The 16,800-nt window shown below is 32.9% G+C and overlaps 1 long non-coding RNA gene across 1 annotated transcript; it reads left to right on the forward strand.

Moving 5' to 3' along the window:
* Nucleotides 1-385: 385 nt before the first annotated feature.
* Nucleotides 386-10,072, forward strand: LOC120590790 (uncharacterized). The gene is made up of 3 exons (XR_005649767.1): nucleotides 386-481; nucleotides 8,579-8,696; nucleotides 9,517-10,072. It is a non-coding gene; the product is annotated as an uncharacterized LOC120590790 (long non-coding RNA).
* Nucleotides 10,073-16,800: the final 6,728 nt, after the last annotated feature.

The following is a 16,800-nucleotide window of genomic DNA, read 5'->3' on the forward strand; positions in this document are numbered from 1 at the left end:
AGAGTATAAAGAAATGGGAATAGGAAATATAATTTTTTTTTTCCTAAGTGTGTGGCTATGTAGGAAGATTAGAAATGGGACAGTCATCAGATCAGAATGAGGTCATGACACACCCTCCCCAAAGGGGACACCTTAATTTTGCATAAGCATCATGGAGTTGAAAGTGGTAGTGCTCAGCAATATCTGAATTGCATTTTTCTTCCTCACAAAACCATTATCCTGTATTTCCCAAACCCTTGCCTTTGGTGGGGCCATGTATCTGAGTTCTGATCAGCGAAATGTGGACAGTAATTGTGTGCAGCACTGTCAGATATTGCCTCTAAATATCTCGTGGAATTTTCCATATTCTCTTTTCTTCTCTGTTCTCTCATGTAGATGCGGACGATCCCAGAAGAGAACACAGAAAAATGGTGGAGCTCAAGATGGAAAAAGCCTTGGTCTCTCAATCACCATGTGGAAGCTCATCTACTGACACTTAATGGTACTGTGATCTGACTGTCTTTAAACTTAATTTCTATTTTTGGAAGCCTGTGGATATTTACTTTGCAAAGTTGCAGGTCATAACAGTTTTTAAAACCAGAACTTCTAAATTCTTTAAAGGGTTTTAACAATTCTTTAATATGTTTTATTGTAGTGTCCAAGTATATTCTTCTATTTACTTGTAATTTACTGTCAACAGTCCTGACAGTCCTCAGAGTTAACGTTTGTGAAGATAGGGGCAGAGACAGGCAAGCCAGACCCCATGCACCACCCCCACAAGGAGCCCCTCCTTTCCGCAGAGCCACAGCCACTGCTGCCCTGGTGCTTTTGCAGATCTGCACCCAGGTCTTGATGGAGTTTTCCCCTCGAAGTCCCTAGACTACCCCACGTGTGTTAGTTGCTGCTGAGTTTTTCTTCTTGCTCATAGACAGAATCCATTGTTCTAGAGGACTTAGAAACACTGTTCCTAAGATAAAATTAAGAATTTTAAGATGGCAACAGCAGAGCATTAAACTAAGTGTGAATGTCCCTTTTGAGAACAGGACTCTGCGGCTGTGCTGATTGTACAGTTACCAAGGTGTCTTAATTACAGAGGTGGTTCATGTTTAGGTGCTATTTGATCCAGAGGTTTATAATGTCAAGGTCTCATTCTACTTTTCTGCAGTTTTCTCTGTCTTTTCACTCTGCCTTCCTTTGTGTATTGGTTCCATCCTTTGACTAGCTTCCTGCATGCAAGCAAAATGGCTACTGCAGTTTTGGGTCTGTCCTATCCATATATGATACACTCAATAGAAAAAGAGATTCTCACCAGTTAGTCAAGGAGTGTTACATGGTCATGTGCTTCAAATATCTTTTGTTTTTCTGATGATCTTAAAACAAAACCAAGCCATTGTCCCTAATTCCTATTCTTCACCACCAAATTGCAAATATTCTATTGCATAAGTTCAGCTATGGTTATATATACTTGCTGATTTCTTCTGGGGAATGGTACTGAAAGTACATAATTTAAAAATTACATTAAATGTCACCACAATATTTTTATATTTATTTAGAAATTTACATTAAATTGGGAAATACAGGCATGGAATGAAGAAAAAATTATGTATTTGATTGGATTGTTAAATAATTCAACATATAATTTGATTAATTTCAAAGGCATTTATTTTTTACTATGCTAGCCACTGAATTTCCTTTTTGTGGGCTAAGTTATTCTTATAAAATAAAGATGTATTTCTCCTCTTTAAATCATTCTTTGTCTGTGTATTCAGTTAGCAAGACAGGCAATTACTACTGTTTTAATCTGGCAAGTAGCCGCTACTTTTAATTGAAATATTTTGCAAAATAAAGAGCATAAAGTTATACAAAGAAGTGGTGTTGCTGTGTTTACAGGAATGAGCTATAAGCAATGGCAATTATGTATTTTAACATCCTAAAAATTTTCCAAATTAGTAGTTGGTAAAATTGCTTTGAATATTACACTAAGTTTATTTCTTATAGAAACTTAAAGCATATGAGGGCACTTATAAAGATGCTTTTAAAAGAAAACTGCATCCCTATCAGGAGAATAGGGACTTGGTTTAAGGAGAAATAGCAGGGCTTCAGAGTTAGATTAACCTGGATAATCTCATCTTGGATGCCACATAGGTGAGTGACCTTAAGTACCATAAACTATAGAGCTTCAGTTCTTTCATCTCTAAAAACTCACTGCCAATTTTACATTACAGATTTTTTGAATGTGTGTGAAGATTAAGTGACATTATGTCTAGAAAACACCTGTCTCTTTGGCATGTAGATATGCATTCAGTAAATGGTGCATACCATTTTTATGTTTGATTAATGGGGGCATGTTGACAGAAATGTGTGGAAAAACTGATAACTTGTATAAAAAAGTTTTACATTGCACTGAAGTCATCTATTAATATATATCGGTATTCAAATCTAGCAATATATTTCCCTCAATTTGTTTCATGTAGATTCTCCTGTTCAGTTTTGTTTTGACTTTATCTAGAGTGAATCCAAATGCAATGTCAAATCTTGCCAAGCTTATGAAGCCTACCCTGACCTCTGAAATTTAAAGAAAGGTTTGCATTGCTTTCTACCAAAACTATGGACTGTACAACAAAGATTTTTTATTGATTGTGTAATCAAAGTAACCAAAGTCAATTAATTTTTGACTTATTAATTAATTCACTAATTTTTCACAAATAATTATCATAATACTACTAAAAGCCAGGAATAGTTTTGGTCACTGGGGATATAATTTATCTAAAGAAATGGTTTTCAACCGTTGTCTCACATTAGATTCACATGGGAACATTTATAAAATACCAATGCCTGGGCTCTATACTTAGAGATTCTGATTTAACTAATTTGAGTGAAGCTCAAACGTATTGAAAACCTCCCTATGGCAATTCCATTACATAGCTGTGCTTTAGCCATTTATTTAAAGTAGTGGCTCTTAATCTTGTGAACAATTACAATTACCTGAGGAGCTTTAGAAAAATACTAATGTCTGGGTCCCATTCTAGAGAATTTGCATTCATAGAATGGGGACAGATTTATTTATTGAATTATTATATGAACTCAATAAAGATAGGAACTTTGAAGCATGAAATGAATCTCCCCTAGTATTCTTGTGAGCTCTTGACTTACATAGCTTACATAAAAAGTCATTGTAGTCTCTACCATAAAGCAGCCCTGTGCAATTATTCATTTTATCCAAGTCTAAAGATAGCACTTCCCTTTAACATATACTCCCTTTAGGAGATATTTAAAGAGACTCCCCAGAAAATTCTTTCATAAACTCAAAGAAGACCTACTACATTTATCAGATTCTTCTAATGAGGCTACTGTTAATTGAACTCCTAGGAGGAAAGAAATTTCAAAGTTTCTAATTCTTCCAAAGAGGTAGAGCATAATTCTCCCCTCTTTAAGGGTGGCTTATCAATGGTGATTTTCTTTGAAAGAGTATAGTGGAAAGTGGGGAAAGAGTGACTTTATAGTGGAGAAACCTGACAAACTCAGCCAGGTGATCAAGGTTAACATCGACAAATCCTGTTGGTGGCACGTGCCCTTGAAATGATGTGATAGAATGGCACTCTATCTCTGTGTTTATCCTCCCCCAAACCTACAACCCCAGTCTAATAATGAAAAAAAAAAAAGACAAATCCAGATTGAAGGACATTTTATTAAATCCTGAGCAGTACTCCTCAAAATTGTCAAGGACATCAAAAACAAGGAAAAGTCTGAAAAAGAGTCACAGCCTAGAGAAGCCTAAGAAGACATGAGGACTAAATGTAATGTGGTCTCTTGAATGGGATCCTGGAACAAAAAGGGAAATTAAGTAAAAACTAAGGCGATATGAATAAAATACAGACTTTATTTGATAATATTTAATATCATGTACTAATTGTTATGAATGTATCATACTAATGAAGATATTAATAATAACAAACTAGAAGCTAAGAATAGAGTGTATGGATACTATATGTACTATCTTTGTAAATTCTATAAAACAAAATCTATACTAAATAATAAGTTTATAAAAAAAGTAAAATAAAAAACATGAATAATATACCTAATATACAAGAGAGGAATAAAAATAATATATTCCAGAGTGAATAAGAGCAAATTTTAAATGAATAAAATCTAGGAAACTTGAGATTCCCTAAATTTGGCTATTTTAAAATTTTGAGTTTCTGTTGTATTCCATTTTCCTAAAATTCTATTTGCAAGTATATTGATTCATTTCCTGCAGTCTGGATCCTTCCCAATAATTAAGGACATTAGTGCTACCAAACAGGTTAGGCGAGGTATAAATTTTCTACTGCTTTTACCTTTTTATGCATTAATAATTGAAAATGTTATATTTGTTATTGAAAACTGTTATTGAAAACATTATATTTCTAACACTGGTGACTACTGGATATTCAAAAGTAAAATAAATATATACACTGACTTGAAGAATCTCATAGTCTAGTGAGAGAGATTAATACACAAACAATTAAATACAGAATAATGTGACATGTGCTATTAAACAGAACAAGAGAAGGAGTGGATGAGGTACTGGGCTCCGCAGCACAGTTGTACTACAGCCCCGATGATCCATATTTCTTGCTTCATTAAAGTGTGAAGTCACTATTACCCAAAACCCTGCTATTTTTCAAAGTCACTGATGTTTCAGCATTCTTCTTGTCTTATGCCATCATCATTTTTTTACTTAATAAAGTCATTGAATATTAATGTTGAGACAATAAAAGAGAAATTCAAGTTCATCTATTATATCTTTCTAACTCATTCATGAGTCCCATGTGGAATAATCTGATCCAAAGTGAATTTACTCTTAGCACTTTTAGGGATGGAAAGCTCAATATATTTCAGGGTAGCCTACTCCATTGTTGTAACAATCCAATTATTCAAAATTTTCTTTAACAGTAACTCTTAATTTTGTTTCTAGTCATTTTTCATTTATTGTAGACCTGCCTTTGTTACTTGCAACCTTCAAATAGAGGACATTAATAAAAGCATGTATGTAATTTAAAATTTTAATTACTTTGCAGGTACACATGGCAGAATCAATTTATAAACATCAATGAAAACATATTTTATGCAGTTTAATGGATCACATATTTAATAGCTATCATTTTAGTGGTGTATCGTTAAATGTTATTTCTCTACTTGTGGAAAGATGTTTCAGTTAGTGTTACTAGTTCATAAAAAAATATAATACTATCTTCGACTAATTTTAAAAATGTAATTTTGAGTAATAAAAAAATGCTTTTAAATGATACTGTAGAGAGTAATCTAATAGAACCTGGTTAAAGCCAACAAAGTAGTTAAGAAATTCGTTTTTATCTTATCTGAAAAATTCATAGGTTTTAAGAATATTCATAGGTTTTAAGCACATCATTAGGAAGCATTATCATTAGAGACATGGTATGGAGAGAGACATTTAAAGTGTATATTTATCTAGCTGTCAAAGAAGGTAGAATAAAAATACTTAAGTAACTTTTTCTTGATTGTTGCATCTAGTATAAAAATAAAAGAATGAAACTGATAATGTGATATTGAGATTTCATAAGTATTAAATAGAACATTAATGAAAATATTAACAAAAAGAAACTGTGATAAACGGTACATATGTTCCTTCACATGTTTGCAGTTAGTATTCATAAAGTCTACAGTTTTTAAATTTTAGTATTCCGCAATGACTATTATATTCTCTGCATTTAAAAAATAATTGTACACCTTCTGCAAGATTAAAAAATAAATTATACTTGTTTATAATTTGACGTAATGCTTGTTCCCAATTTTGATTGGACAGCTGTCTATGTTCTCTCAAGTGTTCTACTCCCTTGACATATGTAGTATCGAAGAATGCCAGATGTGGACAATAAAATGCTACTAATTCTACTCATTTCTACAAGTTAAAATTAATTCATTCTCTACTTATTGCCAAACTTCTGTGTATTTTGAACTTCACAAGTCTTTTTACATGTGATAACTTTGTCTGGTATACCCCAAACTATGTTTAATTTTGTTGCAGTTATCTTTAATGTGAATGTAGACCCTTACTCTCGTCTAAATTTCTTCTTGTTGGCCTTATATTATTCACTGTCTGTCTGTTTTTCTGTCTGTCTATCTAGCTATATTCATCCATTCATCCATCTCCCATAGATATAGATATATCCCCTACAGTGAATAATATTGTAATGATTAATTTAACGTGCCAACTTGACCAAATTCACTGGGTACCCAGATATTTGACTATTATTTCTGGGTGTCTATGATGGTGTTTCCTGATGAGATTAACATTTGAATCAGTGAAGCCGATTGCCCTCCCCAGATGGGTGGAGATCATCCAATCCTTTGAGGGTCTAAATAGAGCAAAAGATAGAGGAGGGGAGAATTTGTTCCTCTCTGCTTGATTGGTTTAACTAGGACATGGGTCTTCTGCCTTTGGATTGAGATTTACACCACTGGCTTCCTCGGTTCTCAGGCCTTCGGACTTAGTCTGAATTATACTACCAGCTTGAATTAACACTACCTGCTTTTCTGGCTTTCCAGCTTACAGATGGCTGATGATGGGACTTCCCAGTCTCCATAGTTATATGAGCCAATTCTTTATAATGAATATATACGATATTTTAAATATGGTAATATTCACTATATACACACACACACATACATGCACACACATACATACACTATTGTTTCTGTTTCTCTAGAGAACCCTAATACAAATATATACATTATAGATATGTATGTGTATGTATATATATTTAATATATAAACATTTACATTTATATTTCCAGGCAAATTTCAACAGTGAATTAGATCAGTGATTTGGGTCAAGGTTTTGCAGCAATACATATTTAGGTAAGGCCTCATACAACAGGCTCTATAGGTTGAAATCTCTAAGCGTGAAATAAAGAAAAAAGTACTTAAAGGATAAAAATGAAATGAAATTATTGAAATAATTTATATAAAAATATCATAAGTTTAAGTGGACATAAAATTACATTAATTTTAGTAAAAATAAATATATGCAAATTATTTTAAGTAATTAATTTTCCCTACAAGGGGAATCTCGTTTTCTAGTAAAATAAGAAATGAAATGAGTTTTTCTTTCAGACTATTTCCTAAAGATATTCTAATATACTCTTTTAGTCAAGAAGGCCAAACTTATTCCACCTGTCATCAGAATAAGGGGAACAACCCAGAAAACACTGTCATAATGTTATTTTAGTTTTGATTAGCTTTAGCAAAAAGTCAGGAACACTATGAAAGCTCTCAAGTTCTATGGAAAATCAAGTAAGAACCATGGTTTCAAGGGTAAACCTAGAACCTCACATTCACCAAGACTCTCCGCCCCATCTGTTTTCTCTTTCTTCTTGTCTATTCTCGACTTTATTTTACAGGCAGTTGCCCTCCATATGGTTGGGAAGATGATCGTCATTAGCCACCCCCAGTTTTGTAATTCTCCCAAAAAAGACATCATCACTTTCCCAATCTTTTTAGGACAGTCTTGGACTCTGATTAGTACTCTCTGCTACCACTGCAATCCTGTGTCCAGGAAAAATGGTCTAATTCATGTTGACCAACCCTGTATCAATATTCGTGCCCTGAGACGTGAGAATTGGATAATACATTTATAATTAGGAATAGAAGGATGAGGAAAGATATATCGGGTGGCCAAAAACACAACAGAAACTATACTCCATTATATGTAGTAGTGTATCTATATCTAGATTACTAATATGATTTTGGATAACACATTTGAATAAAGGCAAAATAGAGCTTGGATTTAAAAGCCATATTGTAGTGTGGGACGATAAAGGCACCAGAAATTAGGGGTCCTAGATCCTCAGTTAGTCACTTCATATTCATAAAGCCCTTGGGCAAGTCACCTAAATGTTGAGTCTTATTTTTCTTATTTTTCTTATTTCTAATATAAATATTGAATTTTCTTCTTCAAAATGTTTTGGAAAATGATACATAGTGTTCAGGGAAGACAAATAAAATGGTAAAGGGTGTAAAAGTTTATAGACCTAAACCATTTTGTCTATCTGTCTGAAGTAATTATGAATATTATAGCATTTAAAATGATTGCTGTCTTCTCTGTAATTCTTCAGTGACATTTAAGGAGGGCAGAGGCTATTTAACATTTATTATATATATTTAATATTTAATATATATATTATTTATTACATATATATTATTATATATTATTATATAAATATATATAATCTGAATGCCTAAAGACTTAGTCAAGTTATATGTTAAGTTTCCTTAGTTAATAAATAATTTTACTTCTTGCTTTAACTGTTATAGCCTTGGGACTTGAGCTGGAGTTGTACAGTTTTACTATGCTAAATTCCAAATTTTGCTACCATGTAGAGTTTTCAATACAATTTTGATTCCCCTCAGACTCTTTACAAGATTACTCTGAACTCTACAAAGTACCCCTGATTAATAAAGTAGCAACTAACTTGACTTACCCAGGGATATGCAACCTTTTATTTCCAAATTTGCTAAACATACAGAAGCCATCCATATTAGGAAGTTTGAATGGTCATTACTCTTTCTTTATTCCTAGTACACAATTGAGAGCTCATGAGGTCAAAATGTCCTTATGAAATTGCCCAAGACTGTACATCTGGAACCATGTTTCTGAATGGAGAAACTTTCATGTCTGACTGAGCAGGAGGGAATTGGTGAGTTGTACTTCAGTTCTCTCTTATTTTACTGTTATCATAACTGAACATTTCTTAGTTTCTTATATTTCATTTTGGCTAAAATTAACATGCTCACTCATGCCTCAGAAATTCTCTTTGTTGTCCCTCGGGATGTGAGAGAGAGAATTATGTGATATGTGTAAACAGGGATTAATTTAATCTTAGGTGAATCCACACTTTGCAGTATGAGTGAGGTTTGCAAAAGATTATAAATACGGTGAAGTTGGATATAGTTTGACATCTTGTTTTTTGAACCCCACAGCATTTGAAAGCTTTTAAAAATCACTTATTAATTTTTGGTATGCAAAATCACACAGGAAAAAAAAAACAAAATCAATTGAAAAATAAGTCAAGTTTACTTTGGATTGAATGTTAAAAAAATGTTTCTTACCTATTGGAATAGGAATTAAGTTTATTGTGTTTCTGAAAGACATCTCTATCTTTGCAAAATGACAATTGTCTTGCCTAGTGACATATGTTAAAGCAATGTTCATAACTTGAGACATCTTGTTTATTTTGATTCTCAACATTCTTCATCACTTGACTCCGATGCATTTATTTGGCAATAGCCTATCAACTCTAAAGTAGATAAGTTTAGTGGTAGGGGTGTGTATGTGGCGGAGGATGGGATAAAGAAGCCTAACATACATCATGCGGCTAGAAATGATATAATAGGAAATCACAAGCCATCATACTCATCCTAGGTTTAAGCTTTAGCTATTTCTGTGGTTAAAAAAATAGTTTGGGGAGATTGAACTTTATCCAAAATCAATTTACAACTCTCATTTTTTTTTTAAAGCCTTCACAGAGGGAGACATGAATTTGACACCTCTATTAGAGCTAAACTTCCGAGAATATCAGGAATCGACATATCAGTTTAATAAAGAGTGAAAAAATCCAATCAATGGAACATCAGAGTTTGGGATGGAATGGAGTAAGTTGGGGATTTCTTTTTTTCAGAAGGCTAATAGCAAGGTAGTTTAAACTCATGGGATATTGACAGGTGTTAGAAACTGGATTATTTACAAGAATAGAAGATATTATTAAAACAATAGAGATCACATTTGCTTTCAGTATATCTGTGGTGTAAGAGTAGAAACACTTGAAATCATTAAAACTCTTGACTAGTCAAAGCATAGAGGAAAGGACTGTGGGCTGTAAAGGATTATAGCTTCCATAAAGCCAGAGCAGCAGAAAGAGAAGCAGTACTACCTGTGCAGTACGAACGGATTCAGTTGTCTGTGTCTATGACTATGAGCTGTCCGAGATTAGAATCAAAACTATCCTATCACAGCTGGAGCCATTAGAATGGTCTTGGGTGGGATTTAGGATGGGGAAAAATAATCTAAATTTGAATCTCGAGGCTGTCTTGCAAATTATAGAAAGTCCTTACAGGCTTTCTTCCAACAGAAAAATGTACAAACATGAGTTTGACTACAGGTGTGCTTAAAAGACAGCACTCATTCAATCAGTATTTAGGTTTGATTTTAAAGGAACAAATTCAATAGTTCTTGAATGATCCTATGAGAGTCTAAAGCTCTACATAGGAGAATGTGGCTTCTGAAAATTTTTCAGAAAATAGTATTTTACGTATATTCATTTTAAAAAAAGAAATGTAAGAAAGATATTTAAGATATAGAGTGAATTAAGAGTTGAAAACTTTGTCATGGTCCTAAAAAACTCACTATGGTTTCAGTAATTTAAAGAAATTTTCTATGTGGTTTATTAAAAACATTTTCCTTAGTTTCTAACCTTTACTATATCTACACATCTCATTTTTAGATGCATTAAAATTAACATCACACTTATCTGGCTATTTTGGATTTATTCTAAATGGATTTTTCCCTTTTATTTTATAGCTGTCCTAAATTTGAGACCATTATTCTCTTGATTTCATTACTTTAGCAGGTGCTATGCCCAGGTTCTGGCTACCCAGCTTTGTTTAGGTTAGGTTCTCAGAAGCAGGAGGGAAAAAAATAGTGTAATGGCTAAAATACAGACCAGGCACCTGCTGTCAAATAAAATTAACATGGAATAAATCAGCTCTGCCTGTGAGTCAAAAATTTAACTTCCCCTTGGCTGCCTGCAGAGCATTGCATGGCACCTGAGACATCATTATGGGGATGCTTTTTAAAAAGAGAACCATTGCCCTTTGATATCAGATGTCAAAGCATTTAAGAGAGACTTTTAACTACACAAATTATTTTTTGTGATCTAACAACAGAAATCTGTGTTCTCGCAAGCCTTCAAGATGATTCTGATGCATGATACAGTTTGAGAATCACTTTGCAATATATTCGTAAACAATGTATTTAGGGAGGGAAGGAGTGTGAGAGAGTGAGTGTGAGCAAGAAAATGAAAAGAAGCTGTCATACACCCAAAATTCTACTGTTGGGAAGCAGGCTACCAACACTTCCTACCTAAATGACTAAGAAGGAATGACTCAAAAGATAAAAGCAGGAGACTAGAGGATGAATCTGAGAGCCATGAAGGATTATTCTTAAGCCTTGAAACCTAATCAAGGGACTGGTGGAATTTGCCAAGCTGAATTTTAAAATTGCTTAGATCCAATGACTTCTTTTTACCTTACATTTTCTTCCTTCGTGAAAAGGAATATTTATAATTTTTATCCTATGCTGATTCTACCAGGTTGTGAGTGCTTATAACTTGGGTACATAACTTTATCTTTAGTTTCACAGGTCCACATATGCAAAGTAATTGTAAACCAGGATAAATTATAACTAGGAACCAGATCAGCCCTAATTTAGATCATTTAGGTAATGAGATTTAGATTTAGATGGTGAAATTTTAGACTTGAGCCAATGCTTGAATAGGATGAGGTTCTTGGGAAGCTTAGGAAGGGGTGAATGTATTTTGCATTTGAGAAGGACATGAATCTGTGGGCTGGAGGACAGACTGTATTGGGTAGAGTTTTAACCTTGGTCTACACACACTTTTATTCAACCAAACGTTCATCTAACTAGTTCTGTGAAAGAAATTTTTCAGAAGTAATTATGGTCCCAATCAGTTTTCTTCTAAACTACATGGCACGAAATAAATATTTTTTTTTAAAGTATATTATTTGTTGAATTAAAGTTGTTTAGAATAATGGAGCCAAATAATTGATATAAATTGATCACTGTTTTCCTAAATTATATATTATTCGCTTTTGTTCATGTAGAGTCAAATTATCACATAAATTACCTCACTTCAAGAGAATCTGTTAATTTGTCACATGAAAAGATAATCATTGCCTCTGATTATTCTTTTGTCTGAATAATCTGTTTATCTTCCATTTGTTTATAGGTCACCATCATTAATCTCAAATGCCTTTTTTCTATTTTTTCTCTTTTCTGTTTCTTTCTGTTTTATGTCATTGTCCTTGGAATTTACTTTGAGCCCAGAGTTATTTTAACATAATACTATCTAGTTTTCCAAAACATTTTTATGCTTTCTTTTATCCCAGCTTAAACAATTTCATTGTATACCTTTATTTGTTAAGGATTTCGATGTTTTGTGTTAGGTTATTTTTGATGCCTCAGAATTTTGGGCGGTCATTGGAACTAATATGTACTCCTTGTTTCTCTTGCATCTGCAGTGGTCATTGCTAGTAAAAGGTCTCTCATGCGATAAAAATGTGACCTTTTGAGGTATCGCGGAGACGGCCGAGATCCAACCTATACATAAACCTTGTGCCAGCAAAGTAATAAGAACTTATTATTATGAATTCAGCTGTCAAATCTGTCACCACATGAATTGGTGACTAGATTTTTTTCTGCTGAAAGATCCATCAGAATAATGGACTATCAATTTAAATTTGACTGAATTCAAAACAGATGACCTTTACAAAAGCCTCGTGGGCACTATTGGAGAGGAAAACAAGAGAGTAGCGTAGAACTTTAGCTGCCACATGCCATATAATAGCTGCTTTCAACTACTTTATTTTTGACATTTCAGATTGATTTAGGCTCCTTAGATTGTATGTCTGGGAACTTAAGTGAAGGTATAGTTCTCAAAATTGCAAGATGACATTTATTTTCCAAATGAAACCAACCTGAACAGGGTTATCATTTCAAGCTAAACTTCATTTCTTCCTTAGTTTGAATCCTCTCTGTAGTTAACATTGTTTAAACCTCACTATAATATTCTTTTTTTTTTTTCTGATTCTTTTTTATTGGTGGTAATCAGTTGGTTCAGATTTTCTTTTTAAAAAATTTTTTTTCTTAAGTTTATTGGGGTAACTGGTTAATACAATTATATAATTTTCAGGTGTACATTATAATTTGACATCTGTATTCATTATAATATTCTTGGTAATGCTAGACTTGATTCTGTTTTATTGTGTGATCTCTATTATGGAATACAGTTGATTTTCTCTGCAACATGAATGACGTACTGGCAGTTTCTGATGTAGGTAGAACTTCGATGTTGAGAGAAACAGAGGGAGGAAAGGAGAGAGGGAGAGATGAACTCAAGATAATTTGATTATTAAATATTTCTTCTTAACCAAATTCATTAGTTAAAATAGAACTAATAGCTATTGATATTGCTATTTTAAACTATTCAGAATCTTACAAATGGACATTTCCTAAATGTTATGGGTTTTGCCTCTACAATTAATATTCTTTGCTTTGAGCAAACTGTTACCTTATTATTAATTGTCCTTTTGGTGGGTATAATGTATACATAGGTACACACACACATATGCACATGCGTTCTGTTTATCAGGTGGAGTCTCTGAATCAGCCCTAGAAATGTCCTGGAGAAAGGAAGTGAGACTCATTTCAATTTCAAACTACATTAATTCTGAATGAAATCAAGCTTGTTCTTACATTTATAATGGCAACCTAGCTCAAGTAAAACATTGCGGATTTTTAATAAGGGCATTTCCGTTGGTTTCCTTCCATTCCCACAAACTCACAAATCAATTCCTGTCTGTCAGCCATTCCAAATTTGTCAGTTCTTATGAATAAATATGACAGCCAAATACTGTTTAAATCTTTAAAATTATATCTCTGTTAATGAGCTAAATGCAATGTTGGCCTCAATGATGACCTCTTTGTTTTTTAGAGTTTATCTTTTTCTAGCTTATTTAAACTACCGAAACAGTGGGAAAGACCTTACCCAAACAGAATATAATCCAGATATCACCAGAGTATACATGTCTTTGAGCAGCTTAGCAACTAGTAAAATTACATTAAAAATTATGATCAAAGTAGAAAAGCAAGATATTTTATCCAAAGTTGTTTTTTCTTAAAAAAATACATGTGAACTATATTGTGGAAACAAGTAACTATTAGTGTTTTTTAAACTTACAATTCAGATCCTTAACACCTTTGCATACACATGGTAAACATTAATTTCTGGGTAATAAAAATGTGATTTAATACCACATCTACGGCTTTATGCATATTCCAAAAGTCTCAGCAGACTAATTAGAAGTATCACATTTTATGGAATGAGCATTCCTCCTTATTTTCTTGGCTTCTAACTACTGTGTAAAATTTAAATAAAGAATGTATATCTACAGCAGAGAGAAAAGTGGAGAAAGTGCTAAATAGAACTGCAATCAGGCTAATAAGGTTTTAGGTCTCTAAGGAATGTTTGGGTCTATCATATTTGCATCAACAACAGTTCTTCAGAAGGGTCACAGTGAGAAAGCAATGATAGTCAGACAAGATATTTCAACATTACAGAATTTAAGACAGTATCCAAGTCAGTCATTCCTCAGGCCAGCTGAATAGATGTTAAGAGTCAATAGTACTAATTTGTGCCTATAATTTCTTACTGCCAGTCATGCGGCTCTGTAATTGAAATGCTCAGTAACAGTTTTCTACCTAAATTTTAATGATGCCCTTTATAATTCTCTTTTTAATGCAGTTCCTGAACTTTAGAAAGGTTCTTCACTGCCAAATGTCAGTTCATTGTGAAGTGCTGCATTGGAAAACCTCTTGCTTAAAAAAAATATAGCATTGCTTACTATGTCTGTTGAAAATCTTGTCTTGTCATGTGCTAAGATTATTGATCAATGCTCTCTTACCAAAAATATATAGAGGAAAGATTACTTAAAATTAACAATTTGTTTTCTAATTAAAGGCCATGTACAGAATATCTGAAAAAAAAAATTTTTTAAAGAATACTCCCAGTTAATTTATTAAATGGCACAAGACTGTCATACAACAATTTTATAGTTATTTAATTAGAGATCTCTAGTAAAGTATTTTTATCATGGCATGTATTTTAAAAATTACCAGATAAAATTCACTGATTGCCACTTTCCATGCTATTTATACCTTCTGGGAAATAATTTTCTCTTTTTCTTGTATATTTTGGAATCAAAAGACCCCTCTGCCAAATCTGATTTCCTGATCTATTGTGCAAAATCATGTGAAATTAGAATTCCTGAGATATACAAGTTAATAATTTAATTTTAATATGATAAAAAGAGTGCTTGAAGAGTAGAACGAGACCACCGGCATTTTTCAGAGTAAATAAATTATTTTTATTAACTTGGCTTTCATTTTAAAACTTGATGGAAAGTGGACAGTTTTATAACCTGGGTTCTGATCTGCACTAAGCAAAAAATAGTTTAAATTAGGTTGGAGACACTGAATAATGTTGATCTTTTGGACATCTGGACATTAAGATCCTGAAGCTTGGAGATCAAAATTAAAAGCCAACTATAGTTTAATTTATCATTTTAAGGGGACAGTTTAAAGTAACGTATTTTGTTTATACCTATTTAACAGTCATGTCTATTTACAAATTTATTGAACAAAGGTACACGTATCTCTTCTTGGGATTTGAAACTTTGAAGAGATTAGGACTTTTAGGCTTGCTTTTCTTGCAGAGTTCTGTCAGAAGTCATTTATGGGCAAATTATTCTGATTAGGAATAGATTGTTTCTCAAGACTGCCATAAAATAAATCTAAATGTCTCAGCTGTGTTTCTGGTCCAGCAACACCCTCATTAAAGAAACACCACACAATTGCTGTGTTGGCAGCCTTGATTTTAAACACCAGTCTAGGCTGCGTGTAAAAAAGAATAAATTGCCTTCTTATTCCTCTAAAGGTCCATAGTGCTTGTAATTTAGGCTTGAGAGGCACTCTGAGAACAATGTCCAGAAGCATAAACTATGTCTCCTGTAAGAGTATGATACCTGTGAAACAGATGTCATTAACTATAATTCTCAATTTTTCATGTTTGACAGCAAAGCGACATATTTTAGGAATTATGTAACCATTCTTAATAGGTAATAAGCGAAAATACTCCCAAGTTAAATTTCATTTCCTAGTTTCAGAGGACTTCATTATCCTTAGTAAAACTAATAACTGTAATATGAGAGGAAAAGAAAAAAAAACCTGAATTTGAAAGCTCGAGACACTAAAAAAATTAAGATTTCAGTGGGGTTTCAGTCATGTCATAGATCAACTGCAGTGCTTTTCTGTGGTGCCCATTCCAGAATATTGGCTCTGTTGCTTATATTTTTAACTTAGATAGTCTCTTAGGGTTTGAAAATATGAGAAACTGGCCCTGTCAGAACATAGACTGCTCAGAAGTAAATATTCACTATCAGATTTACCTTTATTTTTTTAAATGTGGCTTTTGGGCTAGTTGTTTACTAGTTATTATGATATCTCCAACCGTCATTTGTGCTGACCTACTTTGAAATGTGAAAAATTATATATTTCTCAGAGCTAAGTGAAAATTCCAGAAGTGAATGAAATAATTTGCCATAAAATTCCATCATGAAAAATGAACAAATATTAATTCATTTTAATTACCTACACACATACTATGGATTTACATAATAAAGGGCAGAAAATAAATGAAGTTCCTGTGCAAATTGGTAATTTTATGTTATATACGGTTTGTATAAACTTTTATGTTTGTAAATTAACCTCACTAACTTTATCTTCTTTATCATAATGACACAATCACCGGGCTGAGTCAGACATTTGATAATAAAATTTGACCATTTTGATTCTTTGTTCAGAAGAGGAAGAAAATGTTCAATTCAGTCCAACATGCATTTAATGAGCACTTATTCTGTTGCAGTCACTATATGGGACCCTATGGTGCA

Source organism: Pteropus medius, unplaced genomic scaffold, assembly GCF_902729225.1.
Source record: "Pteropus medius unplaced genomic scaffold, Ma_sr-lr_union100, whole genome shotgun sequence".
NCBI lineage: Eukaryota > Metazoa > Chordata > Mammalia > Chiroptera > Pteropodidae > Pteropus > Pteropus medius.